The sequence below is a fragment of the Vicugna pacos genome, unplaced genomic scaffold, assembly GCF_048564905.1.
Source record: "Vicugna pacos unplaced genomic scaffold, VicPac4 scaffold_220, whole genome shotgun sequence".
Classification (NCBI taxonomy): Eukaryota; Metazoa; Chordata; class Mammalia; order Artiodactyla; family Camelidae; genus Vicugna; species Vicugna pacos.
In genome coordinates this window covers 129,240-140,610 of record NW_027328899.1, presented here as the reverse complement: position 1 = coordinate 140,610, position 11,371 = coordinate 129,240, and the positions used below count along the sequence as shown (strand labels likewise).

At 32.6% G+C, this 11,371-nt stretch overlaps 1 pseudogene; it reads right to left on the bottom strand.

The window, feature by feature from the left end:
- Positions 1-8,956: 8,956 nt before the first annotated feature.
- On the bottom strand, positions 8,957-10,635 carry LOC140695462 (heat shock transcription factor, Y-linked-like; annotated as a pseudogene).
- Between the last annotated feature and the right edge of the window lie 736 nt (positions 10,636-11,371).

Below are 11,371 nucleotides of genomic sequence, written 5' to 3'. Positions count from 1 at the left end.
GAATGGGGAGTAGGGACAGATTCATGAATGTCTAAGTGTCTGAAGGATGGAAACTCTGTCTCCATTGTGGCTCCCTCCTAGTTACCTGTGATCATGAATACTGGTGCAGTTGGAGGCCGAAGCTGCGTGAACCACTGAGACCCTGTTTTTACTGGGTTCTTTGAATTTATAGACTCAGAAATCCTATTCAGGGGGCCTTGGTTGCAGACACCAACTCTGCTCTTCCCTCAGTTCAACCTGTTTTGTGTGCTTTAGTCCACTGAACTTCACCTGTTCGCATGCGTTCTGGAGTATTGTTTGTGTTGTGGTTATTTTTGTTCAGATGTGAATGTTTTACTGACTGTAGATGTAAAGGGAGAGACAAAAATAGTTTCAACTTATGTCACATTTAAAAGTATATAGTTTTTCAACTAAAAGCTTAAATTCTAATTAGGAAATTATAACACTAAAGAAAGTAAATAAATCACTTCCCTTAATATCATAGTACTACAAAATATTTTGAATTTCCTGGGTTATTTTCTTCAATGTTTTACCCCCTACATGCACATTTTACTAAAATATACCCCTATAATCTCTTTAAAATCAATTAAATTATTAAAATATTTCCCTGTGCTCTAAATATAGCACTTTTTTTCTCTAATTTATTAATTGTAGCTTCAACATTTCTGTCTTCTCCATCCTTCTACCCTTTCCCCACATGAAACCACTACTTGGTACACTACACATATATATGTGATTCTTTTTTTGTTTTTTAATGATTATTTCTCTTATATCATTATTTTCCCAATTTAAGTGACAACGTAGAGTGTTTTTCCCTGTATGACTTATTTTCCTATGTGCAACACCCTCTGGGTCCAGTCACATTGTTCCAAATGGCAGAATTTTACTATTTAATATACAATGAATAATTATTTATTTTGTTATCTATATCCCACATCTATTTCAGCCAATCATCTGTTGATGGGCAGTTGAGTTGTGCTTCTACCCTTGACTACTATAAATGATGATGTTAAGAACATTGGGGGTAATATATCCTTTAAGTTAATGTTTTCATTTTTTTTTCAGATTTATACCAAAAACTGGAATTGCTGCAACATATAATGCTTCTGTTTCAAGTTTTCTGGGCACTGTCCACACTTTTATAATAGTGGATGCATCAATTTATATTTCCACCAACAGTGTAGCTGGGTTCACTCTTATTGACATTCTGATTAATGTTTGTCATTTGTAGACATTTTGTTAATAGCCATTTTGGTTGCTGTACGATTATTTCATTCTGGTTTTGATTTATGTTTTCCTAATGAATAGCAACGTTATGTTTCTTTATATGAGCATGAAAATCATCCACATGTCTATTTTTGAAAAGTTTCCATGAGGATTCTTCAGCTGTTTTTCATTTGGGGTCTTTATTTTTTAAATATTGAGTCTAATATGCTATATATATATTATGGATTTTAACATTTTGTAGGTCTCATTGTCTGAAATTTTTCCTTCTATTCTGTCTGTTATCATATGTCTTGTTGAAGGTTTCCTTTGTTCTGCAAAAGTTTTTGCACTTCACACTTATAAAAGAAATAGAATCCCTATATCGCAGAATACATCTATTTTTTCCTCAGTAAACTAAAAACTGTAATTGTTAGTTTTCCTTTTTTTTTAATTTGGAGACAGATCAAAAATAAAGATTGCTATGATTTATCTCAAAGTCAGTTCTGCTCCTGTTCTTGGTCAAATATTGTATAGTTTCATGCTTTAAATTTAGGGAATTAATCCATTTTATCTCATTTTTTATACTATGGAAGGAAGTATTTTAACATCTTCCTTTTACATGTACTGTCCTGTTTTCTCAGAACTACTTTTTGAAGAGACTATCTTTTTTCCATTGTATACTCTTGCAACCTTCATTGCAGACTAATTGACCATATGTGTGTGGGTTTATTTTCAGACTCTTTATTTTGTTCCATTTTTCTCTGTGTTTCTATAAGTGCCATATTTTGATGTATTGATTACTGTAACTTTGTAGTATGTTCTAAACTCAGGGAGGGTAATACCCACAGCTTCATTCATTTTTCAAAATAATTTTAAAAATTTGGGACTTTCAGATATATGTTCAAATTTTATTATTTTTTCCTTGTTTTGTGAAGAAACTTTTGGATTCTGTGAAAATAGAAATTTATTAAAAGAAAAAACCTGAGAAAAATACTAAAGTGTGGAGGATAAATCATACAATATTAACAACAACTGGATTGCTGTATAAATCAAACAAAAAATATATAAAGAAAAATGACAACAGAAACAAAATCCATGGGGTTTAACAAAAGCAGTATTAATAGGGATACTTATAGCAAAATAATCCCACTTATACAAATAAGAAACACGTCTCTTACAACATATTCTTACAACCAAATGTTGTAGCAAAATAATAAATAAACATGTTAGTAGAAGGAAAGACAGTTGAAAGGTCAGAACATAATTAAATAAAATAAAGATTAAAAACAGAAACATTTGATCAAACTAAATAATAGCTTTTCAAAGATAAATAATGTTGATAATCTTTAACCATACACATGAGCAGAAAAGAGAGTACAGATTAATAAGCTCTGAAATAAATGAGAAGTTACAGCTTATATCAAAGAAATACAAAGCATCACATAAAGATACAACAAATTATATGCTTATAAAATGGAAACCCTAGAAGAAATATACAATTTCTGAGAAAGACATAATTTCCAGAATGGAATGAGAAATAGAAAATATGAACGGATTGTCACTAATGAAATTGAATCAGTAATTTAACAAAATCTCCCAAGAAACAAATTTCCAGGCCTAGACAGCTTCACAAGTGATTTCTGCCAAACATTTAAAGAATAACTGTCACATATACTTCTCAGCGTATTCCAAAAATTTCGAGAGGAAGGGAGGATCACTACCCCAAATTTCTGTATCACATTACTACTAAAACTGGAACAAATACTTCAAAAAATTACAGGTTACATACTACTGATAAGCATAGATGCAAAAATCAATACTAAATTGTTAGCAAATCAAACAATACATTAAGAGTATTATACAATATGATTAAATCCATTTTACTCCAGGGATGCAAAAGTGATTGAATACCCACAAATTAATCAGTATGTTACACCACACTAACAATATGAAGAATAAATTTTATATGGTCACCTCAATAGAGCCATAAAATGTTTTGACAAATTCAGTATCTATTTATGAATATATTTCTCCTCAAAGTGGGCATGAGGAAACATACCTCAACACAGTTAAGGTCTTATACGACAAGAACTCAGCTAACATGACACTCACTGATTAAAATCTGAAAGCATCTCCAATAAGAGCAGGAAGAAGACAAAAATGCTCACTCTTACCCCTTTTATTCATTATAGTATTGGAAATTCTAGCCATAGCTATCCAAAATAAAAGAAAGTAAAATATAGCTAATTAAGGAAAGGAGTAAAAGTATCTGTTTGCAGATGACATAATTTAAACAGAAACCCTAAAGAAGACGCCACAAAACTACTAGGGCTTATCAATGCATTTGGTAAAATTTCCGAATGTAAAATTAACATACAGAAATCTTGCATTTCTACACACTATCAAGAAGCTAACTGATACAGAAAGTGAGGGAACTGCATCATTTACTGTTGCATTAGAAAAAAAAATCAAGAAATATATCCAACCAAGGAGGTAAAGGACCTGTACTCAGAAATCTATAAAATATTTATAACAGAAATTGAAGGTAATGCAAACAGATGAAAGAATATACTGTGTTCGTAGATGAGGAAACATATATTGTTTAAATGGCAGAATAAGCCAAGAAAATACACTTATTAAATTCAGTTCCCCCAAAAATACCAAGGGCATTTTCAGACACCTACAAAAAATAATTCTAAAATTTACATGTAAAGACAAAAGAATTGAAATCACTTAAAAAAAAAAGAAAAAAGAAAGAAAAGAAAACAAACAAAATAAAAACACAAACAACTTTGACAAAGAACAAAGAGGATGTATTACAGTCCGTGATTTTAAGCTATAATACAAAGCTACAGTAATAAAAATAATATGGCAGTGGCACAAAAGAAACAGAATAATGGAACACAAATAATGCCTGAAAATGAAATTAGACAGTTATGGTCATTTAGCCCATTACAAAAAATGAATATACAATGGGGGAAAGGTAACCAACAGGCACATGAAACCGATCAACATCACTAACCATCAGAAAAATGGAAGTCCAAAACACAATGAGATTTTATGTCACTCCTGTCAGAATGACTATTATCAAAAAGATAACAAACATAATTGTTGGTGAGGATGTAAGAATAACAACCCGGATGCACCGCTGGAGTGAATGGAAAAATGTGCTGCCACTGTGGAAACAACATGGAGATTTATCTAAATATAAATTTGAAATATAATTCTACAGTTCCATACCTCGATACTAATTCCAAGAAAATAAAAACGCTAATTAGAAAAGATAAATGCAACCCTATATTCACTGCAGCAATATTCACAAAAGACAGGATATTGAAGCAAATTAATTGCTCATCAGTAGATGATGGAGAAAAAGATGTGTGTTTATAATGTATATATCTACCCATCTTAATTACAGATTTATCTATATTTATATATATATACACACACACAGAGACTATATATATATGCAGTATATATATATATATGAAGTATATATATATATGCAGTATTTATACACACACACACAGATAAAAATAAAATGGGTTATCATTCAGCTGCAAAAAGTATAAGATTTTGTCATTTGCAACAAATGGGTAGAAAAAGAGGGTAATATGCTAAGTGAAATATGTCAGAAAGAGAATGACAAATGCTGAATTATTTTACTCAAATTTGGAATTTTAAACAAATGATCATAGCAACACAGAAAAGGATTTATACATATAGAAAGAAACAGGATGTTCACAAGAAGGAGGGAAATGGGGTAAGGAAAAGAAAAAGTTGAGGAAAATTAAAAGGGAAAATTTTCCAGGTGCAAGTTAAATAAATCAGGGACAAGAAATTTACTCTATGGGGAATAGTCAATAACTATTAAATATATTTACATAGCAACATATCATAACTAAATATATTCTGGTGAACAGTTTGAAATGTATTAAAAATTGCAAACAGTATTTTATGTAGGGGAAACTAGCACAGTGTTATAGAAGAAAGTACAATTCAAAAACAAATAAAGATACTTATAGGAAATTAGATTTGTAATTAACAGAGGCAGGTTTTGGAAAAGGAGAATTTGATTAATGCACTCAAAAGCTACAAACTGCCAGCCATAAAATAAACGTATTCTAAGGATGCCCTGTAATAACATGAAAATTACAATTAATACTGATTTATGTTCTATATGTATGTTGTTAAGAGAGTAGACCATAAGATTACTCATCACAACCAAACGACAAATTGTATTACTTTAAAATTTTATCTAAATGAGAAAATGAATTCTCCCAAAAGTTGCTATGATATTTATTTCATGATAGTTGTAAATCAAATCACTATCCTGTGCACCTAAACTTACACAATGTTTTATGCCAATTATATGTAAATAAAAGGGGAAGGAAAAATGAAAAGTCAATGGTCAATTTTTCCCATATCATTTCTCATGATTGTTTTAGCAGCAAGTAAACTTGACTCATGATATACTTATCCTAGGTAAAGATACTCATAAATAAGTGATTCTAATAAATTGTACATAAAGATATTAATAAAATTAGTGTCTTACCATGCCTTAAACTTTCTTCATGTTAACAGCTACTGCTTCTGTAGGCATCAAAATTTCATTCTGTGTAATCATCTGAGATTAGTGAATGGATACAAATTTAAAACTGGCTGCTCTTGCTGTGAGTGATAAAATTCACTGTCTCTGACCGATGGTCTCATCTCCCCGACAGCATCTGTAAGAATTGAACATGCTAGGTTGCTAAAAATCTCAGCATGGTAAAATCTCAGAACTCCTAAAATTCTTAACTGTTTTCCAATGGGAATGCAATAATGACAAAGACTTAATTTTGGATAAGAATGTGGAGTTTTCTCATGGTTGCATAAGGGAGTGTGACGATAATCCATGAGATCCACAGCAAACACTCTTGTTCAAGTCCTGGGCAAAGATGTGTAAAGATTCTGCAATATTAGGACAGAGGACTGCTTTCAAAATGATGAGGGCGCTCACTCTATTCCAGGTAGTCCAAGGGAAGAAAAGTTATTGCAATTTCTGTGTGAATGGGAATAATTCAGTGTTTCAGAATCTATAAATTAGTCAAAGTGTGTTCAAAGCCAAAATAAGTTGTGTCAACAATGAGAATTAAAAGAAAAAACATATTCATAAGCTTAAATTAAAAAGGTGATACAGTCCTGTGCTGGGCTCTCGGTACTAAATAATGTATATGCCTCAGTCCCATTCAAGGGTTCAGTGGCTTGGCCCTAGCATCAGCTCAGAATTCAATGAACAGGTAACAATTAGTATACTGGGAGAAATATAATCTATCCCTCCCTGATTGGAAGAAAATCTGGTGTTTCAATGAAACTCTTAATTCACAGAGATTCTGCCAGATGCAGAGGAATATTTCACTGATGACTCAACTAAGACAGACTTAGTTACTGCTTAACAATCCATCCTCACACACAGACACAGTGGTACAGAGATTTGTTGTATTTAGTGGGAAGAATTCAGTGGGCAGAGCTCAGAGAATAGTTTTCAAAGCACCAGCCAACTTTTGTAGTTTTGCCAATAGTCTAGATTTTCCCAGGTAGAAAACTACAGATGGACAAACAATATTCTTCTTTAGGATTTCTAATTTTGAAAGTAAACTGTAGCTTTTGACTTATCAGTATAGAACCTTGTTAAGATGATCACGGTAAGACCCACTGTCTGATAAGGAGCTGGAAACTAGCTGCTGAACCAGCCCATCTGAACCCCAGAATGCTAATGTACGCAACAACATAGCCACCATCAGAGTTCAGCTGACAAACTAAAAAGCTTGATGTTTTTGTTGTAGGAAGAACCACTGGTGTTCAGACACAGTTCTCCAGCTGTAAGTGGTCTCTATTCTTCTCTTGGTAAAGGTCATATTGGTGGCATGTTGCTAGAGTTCACCCTGGCCAATTTGCCCATTCTCCAGATTATCAAAAGCTTTCTTCACAATAGGTGACACATTTTCAGTACTAAATTCTGCCATTACTGTCTTATCAGCTGACACTACCTGAATCATTGTGAGCAGAAGCCGTAGGCTCCCTGACTTTTCCTACAATTTTTCCAGCATTTCAGGGCATTTCACATTCTTAAAATGCTTCATATTTTATTTTAAATTAATGGGAAATAGTCAAAGACTTTCATGAATATTTTATATTTCCTAATATCTGTATAAATTTGGTATTCTTGCAGTTGGACAAATTTTTAATTCTATCACCCTCACCTCCATCTAGTCCACACATTTTAGATTGCAATTTGGTTACTGAATGCAACCACCACAGCCAAGGGTCAAGTACATTTTAGATACATCCTCTGTTAAGGTTAGAAGGGGCAAAAGTTATGTGGGGTGTATAAACCTATATTAAATGTTTGCAATGGCACTGTCTTTTCTGGAAAAATCTCTGAATTTAAGAAGTAAAATAATTGGAAGGCAGTATAGTTATTGGTATGGGGAAGGATATCAGCTATTTTGGGATGGGTGGGTGATGAAGAGACAGGAAAATGTCCAGCAAATGGGAATGGAATACTTTAGACCTCTGGAGGCATGAATTAAGAAAATAATAACTTGTCTCTTGTACCTACCTCCAATTACTGTTTTGAGGGATTAGTCCTTGGGCTATGAAAAGAGCTAGTTTTTGGTGAAGAGTAAAGACCATAACAAAATAGTTGGAAAACCATGAGAGTTTTCTTGTTTCAAGAAAGTGGATTTTGCTAAAGTCAACATGTATTTTTCATTCAGTAAATACTAAAATGCATCCTGTGGCATGTGCTGAGCTTACTGTGCTGGTATCCAAGTTAGACAAGGAAAGGGGGATAGACAGAAAACATCTGGAGGAGGTGGTTTCTGTGCTGAGACAGGGATAGTCTAACAAGGTAAAAGGAGGACACCCAAAATCCAAGGATGAGCTGGATTAAAAGTATTGAGTTTGGAACTAACATTGTTGACAATCATTTGCCTGGATATATATCCAGATACAGTGAAACATAAAGATATGCCATGGTAATCAGTTGCCAGATTCATAAAGAAATGACTAAACAAATTTGAGGTTGTGTGCTTAGAGTTGGAAAGGCATTGAATGCCACCCTGAGAACGTAAACTTTACTTTGGCTGGAACATAAAGCAACATAAATTATTGACTAGAAAATATAATGTAGAATCTTCAGGGCAGGAAATGAAAGCACCAATTGGAATGCTTTTAGAACAGCACGAAGAAGACCATAGATAAAATTACTTCTTAAATTCTACCACATGATGAATGTGCCATCTTTGACTATATCATGTGATCTTTTTGATTCCAGGGATGACATAATAGAGACCATGATCCCTGGGCCGGTTCCTGCATGTATCTCCTGTTCCAATCTATCCTAACTTAACACTTTTCATACTTTCCAGTATGAACCAGAATCCACTTAGTAATTTTCCCTCTCTCCATGTTTTAGTCTTTTTCCAAATTCTCCCATATTTTCTTCTTCCTTACAAGGAATTATTTAAATTTACTCCCATATTTTTCCATAAAAAGATCATATCAATCAGATATCTCTTTCTATCGTTAAATGGCAACTTAGTCTCCTGTTTAACTATATGCTATATTAAAAAAAAAATAAGGAAAATACAGATACACACCTATGATTATTGTTAAAATAAGAAAATTGCAGATATTTGATGACATTTGCCAACATCAATTTTAACTACTGTTATCCTGCATAATCTGGTAGTCCTCTGGTTGATCAGTTGTAATTAGTTTGACGTTCATAAACTGAAAATGTCTGATGAGTTGGCCTTGAAAGAGAGGTAACTGATTTATCAGCTATCACTGGCACTGAAATGCGTGGGTTGATCCCTGGTTGAAGTTTAGGAAAATGAAGTTCATTGGCAGATATTTTGTGATATCTTTATGGAAAAGTAGAAGGCTCCAACATCAGTCTAAAATAATTGCTCTGTATGGGAGAGAAGATGCTGTACTGAGAAATACAAGTTGTAGTTGTAATGGAGTTCACAATACGGCCATTTGTTTCATTGTAGCTGATTTGAGAGTGCCCGTGGACAGGGGTGAACTGATTGAAAATAGCTCGTTGATCCACTGCAATTTGTTCTGGTGGTCTCACTGACATTGATGATGGAGGAGGAAAATCACCTCTGATCGGGGTTGTTGTATCACCAATTATGTGGCTAGTAGAGGGCTTTCTTATTAGAGGCATGTTTAAATTTGCAGAAGGTAAAAATGCACTTTCTCCACTAGTGTCAGCCACAAAATCAGAATTATGTTTATCGACATTACCCCTGATTTAAAGTATTTCTTGTTGAAATCTTCAGCCAATGAAGACAACAGACAAGAATTTTTAATCTCAACTCTTCTTTTTATTCTCACTAAAAGCTGGGGACAGCCTCGTTTAACATTTGGATTATGATACAAATGCAGCTACAACCAATGGAGAAACATTTTAGTAAAATTTTAAACCAAAATACAAGACTACAATAAGGCTAACTTATAAAACCTCAGATTCCACGTTTACAATGCAAAGATAATATCATCAAAATATGAACATTGCTGACGATATTTTGAAGTTCCTTATTTGGAAACTATGCATTTAAATAGTATACTCATCAAATTTAAGAAGTCAGCCATTGCAGTAAGAGTGAATGCCACTTTTTATAAGCAGCCTTAATACCTTTATTTAGATTTCTGTAATTATTCATAGTTGCAAACAAAGTTTCTCATAATATTGACTACTTAAGGCACTATCCTCATTTTTTAGAAAAAATAAAGGATTTTAGCCTTAGTAGTTTTATACAATTTTCAAAATTTAGCTTTACTTTTATATTATCATTGATTGATATACAAAATAAAATTTTATATATAAGTTACCATGTGGTAACTAAAATTTCTGAATACCTTTCTTAAAACAGAGACTTCTTTTTCTACTGCCAGAAAGTCAGCTAAACAAGCAGAACCTTGAAAATTCTACCGCACCTTCTTAAACCCATATAGGTTTAGCTGTCTAAGTAAACTTTTCATACTTCCAGTTTCAAATATTCTGAAAGGGGCCTTTCTTTCCAAAACTTCCTTCTTAAAGACATCTTCATCAATCACTATGAAATATCCATTATCATCCCATCAGATGGATTTAAATTGGTCACTCCCAGCTATTTTCCAGAGTTTTCTTGGAAATGTCAGATAACGAAAATCATTATCTTCATCTGGTTCAGAGACACAATGTGTGTATCATGGTGTTTTTATCAAGGATTCTTCAGACAAAGTGTGAAAAGCATTTTCTTCAATCATAGACCTCAAGTCCAAGTCCCCAGAAAATGTTTGATCACACAATAGAGATCTACCGGATTTTGCTGAACCAGTTGGTCCATCTTTACAAGACACAACTTGAATTTCTGAAGAATCATGTGCCATCTCAATTAAATTTATCAACAGCTACTTTTCTAATCTGCATGATTTTGAGCACTGCAGCATCAAATGCTGCTTTAGCAGGCCTGCACAGATAAACTGCTAGACCTTCACAATGAAACTCAACTTGAGTAGCTGTGACATTACAAAACAACTGGACTCTCAGCAACTCAAGTGTAACATTCAGCCAGTGTTTACTTGTCATTCATCCAGTTAAAATGAAACATATAGGATGCTTATATTTAAAGTGTGATTTGCAAATATTATCCCAACAAAATCTTTCTAAATAATTTAATTTTGGGGTCTATGAAATAAAACCAATCTCCTTCCTTTTGTACAGAAATTTTTACCAGATTTAAGAACAGAGTATAAGTAATGCACAAAATATAGAAAATAATATTAAAGTTTTAGAATTTAAAGTGAAATTTGTGTAAATCCAGTACAGATAATGTATATCTATTTCAATATCATTTGTAATTAAAGTGAAACATAATTTGATTTGGAAATGGAAATAAGTATTTTTCTGTGTACTTTATAATAAGTAGCTCTATATTCATAACATGAGCAGAATAAATATCAGTTTATTTGTTTTGTATAAAAAATAAATGGTAAATAAGTATGAAATAAAATTAGATAAAAATAATGAATCAAATTTAAGAAATCCCAAGGGGCAGAAGTTTTGTTTTAAATTTCAATTAAGTTCTATAAGTAAAACAAATGTATGTTAATATTCTACTCTAAA